We start from the raw sequence: 12,121 nt of genomic DNA, 5'->3' as shown, positions 1-12,121 counted from the left end.
TTTAAGGGCAACTGGGATGATCATTCACCTCTTATTGAGTTTTCCTACAATAATAGCTATCATTCAAGTATAAAAATGGCACCATATGAAGCTTTATATGGAAGAAAGTGTAGATCACCAATAGGATGGTTCGAAGTGGGTGAAACTCTTTTGTTCGGACTGGATCTTATTTATCAAGCCATAGAGAAGGTTAAAGTAATTCAACAACGACTGAAAACAGCCCAAAGTCGACACAAGTCATATGCGGATAGTAGAAGGAGAGGGCTAGAGTTTTCTATAGGTGATTGGGTATTTTTGAAGGTATCACCAATAAAAGGGGTAATGATATTTGGCAAGAAAGGGAAGTTAAGTCCACGTTATATAGACCCGTATAGATCACTCAAAGGTTTGGACAAGTTGCATATGAATTAGAGCTACCCCAAGAGCTCTCATTAGTACATCCGGTATTTCATATGTCAATGCTTCAAAAGTGCATCGGAGATCCATCACATATCACTTCTACTGAGGATGTGCAAGTTGTGGAAGATCTTACCTATGAGGAAGTGCCTATTGCTATTCTAGATCGCCAAGTTAAGAAGATGAGAAATAAAGAGATAGCATCTGTGAAAGTACGTTGGAGAAATCGTCAAAGGAAAGAGATTACATGGGAAGCTGAGGAAGCAATGAAATCTAAGTACCCTCATTTGTTCAAAGATGAAGAGGAAGTTCAAGAAACGGAGTTAGAACATTAACAAGTATGTTTATTTTTTTGATATATGCATAGTATTTATGTGATGATGTGAATGTTAACGATGGACTTGAACTTGTTTCGGTTGAATAACTATGCTAACATTTGAGGACCAATGTCCTAAAGGGGGGAAGGATGTAACACCCCTTATTCAAGTACGTGCATTGGCATATTTAAGTACGTGTATTGGTCTTATTTATATGGATTTAATTTTTTTATTTTATTTATACCGAAATTTGCCCATCGATGGTTTCATGCGAAGGTTATTGAATAAGCTCTCCAACAATATAAAGATTTCCAAAAATGGATAGGTTTCGATATAATCGAGCACGTTCGAAACTATAAAACGGTGGCCGGGATATTTGGGAATAGTAAATGTGCAGGAAAATTTCCTGCACATTAACTACTGAGGCCAGCCAAATTTTTGGGTCAACTTCGAACGATCAGAACTCCATTAATATAATCAACTGGGAGAGCTGCAACCTATTAAAAGAAATATCTTTGAGTCTTCTTTCCAATGAAATTAGTTTCATCCAAATCCAATGTCTGAGTAAGGAGTTATACTCGTTTTACTTCAGCCTATCAAAACAGATTTTTAGGGTCAACTTCAAACAACCATAACTCCTTGTATAGGACGAACTGGGTGGCCTACTTTATATGAAATGAAATCCCTTTGAATTATCCTTCCAACCATACAAATTTCACCCAAATCCGATATTGGAGCAAAGAGTTATGGTTGATCTACTTTAGCTTATCAAAACAGTCCACCAAAGGACAGATTTGACATTATTTAAATTTTAAAGGCATTTTGGTCATTTCCTATTATATTATGGACGGGAATATGTGTATATATAAATGTATATGAGTTCAAAAACTCATTTTCATCATCAATCATTAAGAAAGAACAAACCCTAGCCAAATTTGACCTTTAAATTACTTTTGATTCAACCATAGAAATTCCAAAGTAATCCGATAATGCGTTTTTCATCTTGAGAGCTTCAAACGGCACCTATTATTTATGCAAACAGGATTGTATAATTAAGAGGTGAATTCTAAGGTATGAATATTATTTGCCTTTGTTCTTTTCCATATGTATATGTGGGATAGAAGATTATATGTATTGGTTGTTATTGAAAGGTGATAAAAATAGGGTTATGGACTATTTTGCATAGTTTGGTTGTATTAAATTGTGGAAGGTGGATATGGTAATTTAGTTATGGAAGGTGGATATGGTGATATACTATTGAATTGATGATTATTTATGTCTATGGTTCAATTTGGTTTAATGGATTTGTTGGAAGGATAAATGAATCCAAACTTCATATTGGAGGATGTTGTATGAATATGCATGGCATGTGAATGTAATTGGAGTGTAAGAGGGTTAAAGTGATACCCTTTATGGTGTAATTAAGTCTTACTACTTAACCACTAGTTTGGTGAATTGAAATAATTGAACTGTGACGTTTGGTCGCTAATACTAGATTGCTATTTATGGGTGGTATCCCAAGGGCATAAGCCTATCATGGGTCGATCCCAGTTGATAAGTCTTGGAGGCAGCCTTATGGTCGTAGTACAGTATAGTAATGATTGCAAAGATTATAAGAACGAAGGTAAAGTGATTGAATAAATACAATGTATAGGTTGTCACAAGTTCTAGTAAGTGTGGTCCACTCCTATTACGATTGATTCACTTGTTTCTGATTTCTATTGAGCTCCTATATCATATGTGATTATCTACAGCTTTCCATATTTCATACTGACGTCCGCCACAGGGGACCTGTATTTCATGCTGCTAGCACCGGTACCTCAGCTCATACACCGCACAAGTAGGAGCCAGGATATACAACTACTTTTGGTGAGCTTCAGTTTGCTTCGGGGCTTTTCGTGTCATATCCAGTCACTTTTGGTATTGTATAGAAGTTATTATATAGTGGGGTGTGTCCCGACCTTAGTTAAACTCTGTGTATTGTCTAGAGGCTTTGTAGACCTAATATACAGTCAAGGTGGTGTTTTGTTAATAGACGTGATGACTTTAATAGCCAAGTATTGTATGTACATATATATGTGTGCTCGAGCTTATACAGGTGACTATTTCCTTTTATATGGGACATGATGCTGTTTGAATTTCAAGTTGTCATAAAGGTATGCATGGGTAGTATAAGGTTATGAGCTGGTTCTCCCGGGCCTCCTTGGTTATGGGTGCCAGTCCGCCCCAATAGGATTTGAGGCGTGATAATATTGTTCCACCAATACTTCTCCGTAAGACCATGATACATTTTTGTCAAACCAATATGAATAGTGTAACGCGACTCATGCTCCTCAGCTAAAATCCACTCTCATAAACCATTGATAATTGATGAGTTTACCACTTAATAACACTCCTTATTTGTGCTTATTACCTTGTTAAGGATTAATAAGTGAGACATAATTGCAATTAGATGAATTAATATCCATTTCTTGAAGGCATAGATTTAAAGGGTTGAAAAGATATGGATTGGAGCTCAAAATGATCAAAGAGGGAGCAAGAAAGTGCAGTTGAAGACCTGAAATAGAAGAGCCTTAGGTATTGTGGTACGATCTACTGAACATGGTCACAAAAGTCAAGGATGGTCAACTAATCGCAGTCGCAAATGAAACCATGATTGCATAGCCGCGGTCATAGCAAGACCTGCACGATCACGGCCTAGAAGAGGATTTCAGCTCAAGGGCGAAAATGTAATTGCACATGCTAATTCCAATTTGACAAAAATGACTCAAACCCTATCAGTATAAAAAAAATTCTATCTTGCCCAATTTTTAGGTTTTAGCTTTAGTTTATATCCTCCATTTTTTTAGAAGAAAATATTGTGTAAATTTTTGGTAAAGAATATATAGGAGACTTTCTAAGTAGAAGATTTGTTCACTTCCATCGTTGATATTGTGGGAGAGTCAAGTTTGAAGTAACATTCACTTAAATCTTCAATAAAATACTTCAATAGAGATTATAGGTTTATCTATGCTTATTTATCTTATGTGTAGCTAAATCTCCCTCTTAGGGTTATGTTTGAATAGAGGTTTAAGTGTGTGTGGGTTGTTATTATTAGTATCCATTTGGTAGTTCATGTTTATGGGTTTTGTTATTTCTATGCTATTGTAGTTAGGATTTGATGTGTGAAATCCCCAAATACCCACAAGGGTTTGATGGGTGAAAGCTCCAAGCTCAAGAAAGTTCAAGCTTTGATGGCTGAAAGCTCCAAGCTCAATAAAGTTCAAGACCATCTTCAAAAGAAGGGTTTTGGCTGAATTTTAGGAATCTATGTCATTCTCCAAAGAGGGATGTGGAGATCAAAGCAATGATAGACAATTATGTGTGTAGTTTGCTAAATTTTTAGTATCTTAGTATAAGGTTGAATATGAGGTTAACTATGCCATGGGTGTCATCCTAGAAATAGGGGTGCCTAGATTGAGGTTGGTTACCAATTGTTGAACATACCTATTAGGTATTCAAAAGAATCAATGGGTGAAAGTTTGGTGTTTTGTTGAAAGACTAGCATCAAAATCTATAACCAAACCTACCCATATTTAATTTACTAAATCAATGTTGATGTCTAACTCCAACATGTTACTCCCTTAGTAGTGCATAATCCCAAGATCCATTTTTAATTGTTAAGACTCTAATTATTCATAGCCCCTAATTTATACTAGAAAAACCCAAAAAGAAATATTAGTGTTGAAATCTATCCCCCATTTTATGTTTTTGTACTATTTAATTGAATTTAACTTGTATTTATCATTTCGAATTAATTTGATTGCCACACACATTGATCCCCTTGGATTTGACCCCAACTCCAAAGTTGGGTAAATATATTGACGACGACCACCTTTCACTTAAATTGACGTGTAAGTTGAGCATTATAAAAAATGGCGTTGTTGCCAGGAAATAATTTGGCGTATTAAGTTAGTTTGTAATTTTAGTTACTTGCTTGAATTCAAGCTTGTATATATTTGTTTGTGATATTCTTTTGTAGGTAGAGTGTATTTTATTTTTATTTTCCTATGGCATCTTCCGACAAATATGATATTGGTTGTTGGAATTCTGATCTTGACGGTCCATATCCATATCATGACGTACCATATTTCATGAGCGATTGTGACTATTCTCCCTGAGAGATATGGATTCACCATATTAATCCTATAGGGAGTATAGGTGCTCTTTATGTAGTGGTCGAGATAGTTATTGGAGTGATTGTCCATGTTCCCCTTTCCCTATTATACTAACTGAGTTGCTTGTCCTTCTTATGAGATTGATAAGTATGATGAAGAGAAGAAGGAAGACTAAGATACCGAGTCCAATAGCTGTGACCCAAGGTTACAAGACATTTTGGATCGGCTAGAAGCAATATAGGAGGTCTTGGAACACATCCATTAAGATTGGACAAGTGTAAAGAAGGTGGTAATGGGCAAAGAATAAAAGCTTAAAACTATCATCACTAAGCCCATTAACCAAGAGTAAATATGTCAAGAAGAGAAACCAAGCTATAATGATAAGCTTGGTAGTAGAGAATGCTCAACAGCTTCTCAACATTCCAGCTCATATGAGGAAGAAGAAGCCAAAATAAAAGAAATAAGCTTAGATATAAGAGAAGAATCAAAGCAAACCTCTTATGATAACTCTTGCTCAGTTAGGGGTGAACATGCTTTGAAGAAGGCTAACCAGGAATTAGGGGTAGGACCTCGTTCAACCCACTTTGATATATTAGGCATAAATGATATGATGAGGATCCATATCTTCGACTAAATGGAGAATTGAGGGGAGGTGGAGTCCGACTCTTATATTTTAGAGTTCGTCATTCCAAAAGAGCACATGGATCCCCATACATCAAAGGTCAAGATGCTCAACTTTTGAAGTACAAGGAATGGACTATTGATGCATACTCTTTTATCCATGGAGCCAGTCTAGAAGATCAATATCAAGTTGGGTAACAGGTTCAAATCTTCAAAATGGTGAGATCGAAGCTTGCGAACTATTTCCTCATATTTTCCAAGTTTCATCTTGGAAAATTTGAATCTTATGTCCCTCTAAAACTTATTGCTTATTGAGTAATAGTTCGGATTGAGATTCACATTTTCTAAGTGCAAACATAAAAAAAAAAAGTGGAGGCATCGTGCTATGACGTTAAACTAAGCGCTCGATGGGAGAAAACTCATCAAGCCATAAAATGTGGCACATATCCTTTAGATCTATGCATGATAGAGTAGATTTCTTTTTTGTTTTCTTTCATTACATGTATAATCTATGAAGCATACTGCTAAGAGAAATTTTAGTGACTTTTAAATGGAAATAAGTGAAATTGGCATGATTGAAATGAAAGAGAAATGTAGGAAACCCTATCGTTTGGTCTCAGTTACGGCAACCGTAGTAAGGTCCTCCATAATTACGAATATCATATGATCACGATGGCGTATCATGGACCGCAATCATGGTTCACTTAAATTAAAAAGTCCATCCGAATGCCATGAGCCCATGCACCTTATTTTAAATTTTTCTCATAATTTCCCTCAAATTTATGGCCTCACAAAAGCATCCAAGTTTTCATTTCAAACCTTTTGCATTATTTACTCTATATGTAGTCTTAAACTCCCTTATATTCACTATTATTGTAGGCCTGGGACATGTAGCTAGAAATGAGCTTGAAATAGTATTATAATGCCAAAACTGTGCTTATTTGTAATTATGATTGGGGTTAGCAGTTGTAGGGTGTCTATAGGTCTTTTGGTGAAATATTGAGTACCCATATTCTAGCCTAAAATGGTTATAACTAACGTGTACAGTAGGTGTCCATTCATTTCCCAAATGAGTCCAACATGAATTCCTTCAAGTTGAGGGATGCAATCTTGCTATCTAGGCTTACTTTATCTGATCATAACGTTGTATACCTAGTTGGAATCCATAGTTGGTGTGAAGTTTGTGTCTCTTGAGCAAAGGCACAACTGTTGACGGCAGTGTCACTTATCGTGAGTGCTGTCCTGATGACTACAATCGTAGTAGCGTGATCGCAGTAAATGCTCCACGATTGCCATACCTTAGCACATTTGCCTGTAAAAAACAAATTTTATGTACATCTATTTTTCACCCCACACACTCCTATAATAGTACCACATGTACTTTTTTGTTAATCTAGCATAAGTTTTCCTCTAAAAATATTTAAAATGGTTCAAAGTATGCTGCTTCATACAGGTACTTAGCTACAAAATGGGAGACTTAAGACAAATTTTGAGCCTTGCTTCTGGAAAACAACTACCAATATTACAAGATCCTCCCAAGGACCAAGCTACTCCTAGAAAGGAGTATTTCTATGGATAGAGTCCTAGAAAAGTTTCTAAAATTCTTTGAGAAACTTGCTGTTATCAGGGAACATGTTCTAGGTTTCTCTTCAGGACTAGGGGAGTCCTCCATTGTCCGTCACTCATATGCATCTTGGTCCAATTATGAAATATATTGAGAGGAGCTGAAATAGCAGGGTGCCAGGGTTGCCAAATTGGAAAAAATATTTTCAGCTTTGGCAATATCACACAGAGACCTTAGGGAGTCGCAAGAAATAATGGTGAAGAGGGAAAAAATTAAGAGAAAAATTTCCTAACCAATATGTGGAGAGGGGTAAAAGGAATCTTCAATGGGCTAAAAACTAAAAATCATCTACCTCCACTAAGGGTCGAGAGTAATGATACAACCCCAGCTAAGTGTTCTGGTGCTGATACTAGTGGATATGATATAGGGTATTACAGAGAGAGAAGTTTGTAAAACTAATTCAGGGAGTATATTATACTCGTATCTTGCTGACTAGGCAGTGAGGGCACTATCAACTTTTTGGTTGGCATATGTGCACTGCTTGAACATTTTTGGGTAGTGTTTTGATGACACTCTAGATGATGTTTTTAATTTTGTTTTTGGATGAAATTTTTTATATTGTTTTGTTGTTGAGTTGTTTTATCCAGGCACTCAGATGGTACCCATGATTTTTGGATTATTATGGTTTTCCTCTATTTTAGTATTATTATGATTTGATTTAATTTTGATCTTATTGATGCACAACTAGCTTTGCCCTATGACGAATTGAGTGACAAAATTCTTAAGAGTAAAGCATCATATCTAGGTTTGAGGCATAGATACAAGAAAAGTATGAGTACCTGTGGAATTTTATTTTGTTAAAACCGGGGTCATTTTATACACTATTGGTGAGGTCTGAGTAGCCATATGGTTAGCTTGCTTATGTTGAGCCTAAATGTAAGACTAAGGCTTTGGTTATAGCCATAGTTTAGCAAATTGAGTGTGGTGCTCCAATTTAAAACAAGAAATCCCCTCCATCTAAAATTTTTCAAAAATCAAGAGCATGGATTTGAACGACTTTGTAACAAATCTTTTTCTCTTTTTTTGGCTTCACATATTTTTTACTTGTAAATAATGTTAAATACTCCAATTTTGTCTCGCAAAAGGGACAATTGAGCCTCCTTGTAGAGTTTTTGCATGCCATGAGTGGAGAACTATTTGCATTCATCTCTCATATACTTGTGTTATCTAGAACTTGCCCCATTGGTCTCTAAAGGATAGTTTTGATTGTATGTGGTTAGAGAAATAATCTTAGGACATTCTTGTGATTTTGGAAGCCACTTTATCCTAAAAATCCTACCCAAATATGAATGTAACCCCTAGTTACCCGCTTTGAGCATTTAGACCTTTATTTGGCAAACACATTACAAGATGTGAACCATTCTTTTCATCCCTCTTTTGAACCATACCCTTCTTGAACTTAAAAATGAAACTTGAGGCTAAAAGCCTAAGTTGGGGGTGGTAAAGTTCATGGAAAGAAGTTGGAGGCCACAAAGCATTTGTAGAATGCCAAGGTGATTAAGTAATGCAAACAAATGTTTAGAAAAAGAACGGATACAATAAAGGATAGAATAGAATGAATGATTTTTGAAAAAGAGATAAAACAAAAGTGGTGAACAAAGAAAGTGAATTGTATGCATGAGAAAAGAGAGAAAACAAAGAAGAGTGGCCAATAGTCAACTAGAAAGATTGAAAAGGTGATGTTGACGTTCAAGGAAGGGAGTAGCTATGTTGTTCCCAAACAATATCCTACCCTTTTTCAAACCTACATTACAAGCTTAGAAAGTCCTTTGAGATTTTCAACCATTTACTTTCTTTGTAGTGGCGATTGAAAATAGGGGCAAGCCTATGTTATAACACTTGTTGCCTTTAGATATCTTTTGTTAGAGAGAGAGTTTGTGTACTTAAAATTCCTTGTTGCATATTTTTTATCTTGATGTGAGGAATTCTATTTCTTATGAGGGTGGTATCTGAATCAAGTTGAGGTGGGTGATTTTGTCACCTTCCCGCAATTAGGCAAATAAAGTATAACTTAGTTGTGGTCAAAAAGGAGTCATTTCTAAAGTATTGGTTTTTGGTTGCTTGTTCGCTCATTGAAGTCCTATGTTGAATTGATTTTATTATTTTATAAGGAGAAGTGTAGTGAAGTTAGCTTAGCCCATGTGCAATGAGTTATATGTGGCTTCTATTAAAGTTGAGGGCATTCTGATCTTTAAGGCATAAAGGTTAGGCTTAAGTGATTGTGTCTCGGGATAAGAGGTAGTGTTGCTTGAGCACAAGCAAATGATTTAAGTTGGGGGTGTTGATGAGTGCTGAGTTTACCACTCAATAACACTCCTTATTTATGCACATTGCCTTGTTATGGATTAATAAATAAGACATAATTGCAATTTGATACACTAATATCCATTTCTTGCAGGCATAAAGCTAAAGGTTTTGAAAGATATGGATTGGAGTTCAAAACAATCAAAAAAGGAGCAAGAAAGAGCTGCTGAAGACCTGAGACAAAAGAGCCTCAGGTACCGTGGTCGTGATCTGCTGACTGTGGTCATGGAAGACAAAGATGGTTAATTAATCGCAGTCGCGGAGGTAAATTGCAATTACGTAGCCGCAATTGCGGCTAGATTTGCACGTTCATGGCCTAGCGGAGTATTTCAAACCAAGGGAAAATCTTTAATTGCATGTGTTAATCCCAACTTCGTAAAAATGACTCAAACCCTGTCATTATGAAAAGAATTCCATTTTCCCCAATTTTAAGGTTTTAGATTCAGGTCATAGCCTCCATTTTTGGAGAAGAAAATATTGTATAAATTTTGGGTGAAGTAGGAGACTTTCTAAGTGGATGATTTGGTCACCTCCATTGTTGACATTGTGGGAGAGCCAAGTTTGAAGTAACATTCGCTTAAATCTTCAACAAACTATTTCAATGGAGATTATGGGTATATCTATGCTAATTTATATTATGTGTAGCTAAATATCCCTCTTGGGGTTATGTGTGAATAGGGTTTTAAGTGTGTGTGGGTTGTTATTGTTAGTATCTATTTAGTAGTTCATGCCTATGGGTTTTGTCATTGCTATGCTATTTTGGTTGGGATTTGATGGGTGAAAGCCCTAAATACCAACAAGGGTTGGATAGGTAAAGATCTAAGCTCTAGAAAGTTCAAGGCGATCTTCGAAAGAAGGGTTTTGGGTGAACTTTAGGAATCCATGTCATCCTCAAAAAAGGTATGTGGAGACCAAAGCAATAATAGACAATTATTTGTGTAGTTTACTAAATTTTCACTATCTTAGACATAAGGGTGAAATGAGGTTATCTATGCCAAGGGTGTCATCCAAGAAATAAGGTTGCCTAGATTGAGGTTGTGGTTACCAATTATTGAATGCACGCATTAGGTATTCGAAAGATTCTATCGGTGAAAGTTTGGTGTTTTGTTGAAAGACTAGTATCAAAATCTATAACCAAACCTACCTATATTTGATTTGCTAAATTGATATTGATGACTAACTCCCACATGTCACTCCCTTAGTAGTGCATAATCACAAGATCAATGTTTAATTGTTAAAACTCTAATTATTCATAGCCCCAAATTTATACTAGAAAAACCCAAAAAGAACATTTGTGTAGAAACCTATCCCTTATTTTATCTTTTTGTACCATTTGTTTGAATTTAACTTATATCTATCATTTCAAATTAATTTGGTCACCACTCACATTGTTCCTCGTGGATTCGGCCCTGACTCCATAGTTGGGTAAATATATTGACGACGACCGCTTTTCACTTAAATTGATGTGTAAGTTCAGCATTATCAACCATCTATATAGGGAACAAACAATCTCCCTTGGTACCATAAGGTACCATCACCCCTAATCTCCAAGGACATCACTTTTTTCCAACCAACATTACCCTTGATCGTTATCATGATTGGATCTAACACTTGCTTCTCCTTCACCTCAAAAACTAGGGATGAATGTGTTGCCTTCTGCACAATCACACCACCATCCTTATAGTCTAAGAGGCTAACGCTAAGGTTAGCTAAACGGTGAACGTCTTTCAGCAATTCTTACTTTCCCTCACCCACATGAGTTAGACTCTCCATGGACAACCTGCTGAGAGCATTAGCAACCATATTAGCTTTACTTAGATGGTAGTGAAGACTTTTGTCATAATCCTTGAGTAGGTCAAGATATATCCTTTCCCTGAGGTTTAGCACTTCCTAAGTAAACACATATTGCAGGCTCTTATGATTGTAAAAGATATCCACACACACTCCAAGTCATGAGTTAGATAGTTTTTCTCATGCACCTTCAACTGTCTAGAGGCATAAGCTATCACCTTGCCATGCTACAAAAAATGCAACCAAGCCCTATACGGTATGCATCACAATAAACCACTGATTAATTCGTGCCTTTGGGAGAAGTCAAGAAAGGAGCTAAACTCGGCTTATCCTTCAGCTTCTCAAAACTATCCTCACATGTATCAAACCACAAGAACTTCTCCTTCTTCTGGGTCAACTTAGTCAACAGGCAGCTATAGAAGATAAACTTTCCACAAACCTTCTTTAATAACAAGTTAAAACCAAGAAGATCTGAATATCGATTGGAGTCGTGGGTCTAGGATACTTTATAACCATTGTATCTTTCTGCGAATCCAGCATGATCCTTTCGCTAGAAATGACATGACCCATAAAAGTTACAACGTTCAACTAGTAATCACATTTCAAAATTTGGCATATAACAATTTCTCCTTCAGGGTCTGTAATACAATACGGAGGTGATCGGCATAATCCACCTCGCTCTTAGAGTGCACTAGAATATCGTTTATGAACACAATGATGAACAAATCCAAAACTGATAGAAGACTCTATTCATCAAGTCCATGAATTTCATCGGGGCATTAGTAAACCCAAAAGAAATAACCAGGAACTCAAGATGCCCATACCAGGTATGGAAGTCAGTCTTAGGGACATCCACTTTCCAAATCCTAGTTGATGATACCCAGACCAAAGATCAAAAACTTAGCACCCTA

This window comes from Capsicum annuum, chromosome 8 (assembly GCF_002878395.1).
Source record: "Capsicum annuum cultivar UCD-10X-F1 chromosome 8, UCD10Xv1.1, whole genome shotgun sequence".
NCBI lineage: Eukaryota > Viridiplantae > Streptophyta > Magnoliopsida > Solanales > Solanaceae > Capsicum > Capsicum annuum.
This window is presented reverse-complemented; position numbering follows the sequence as displayed.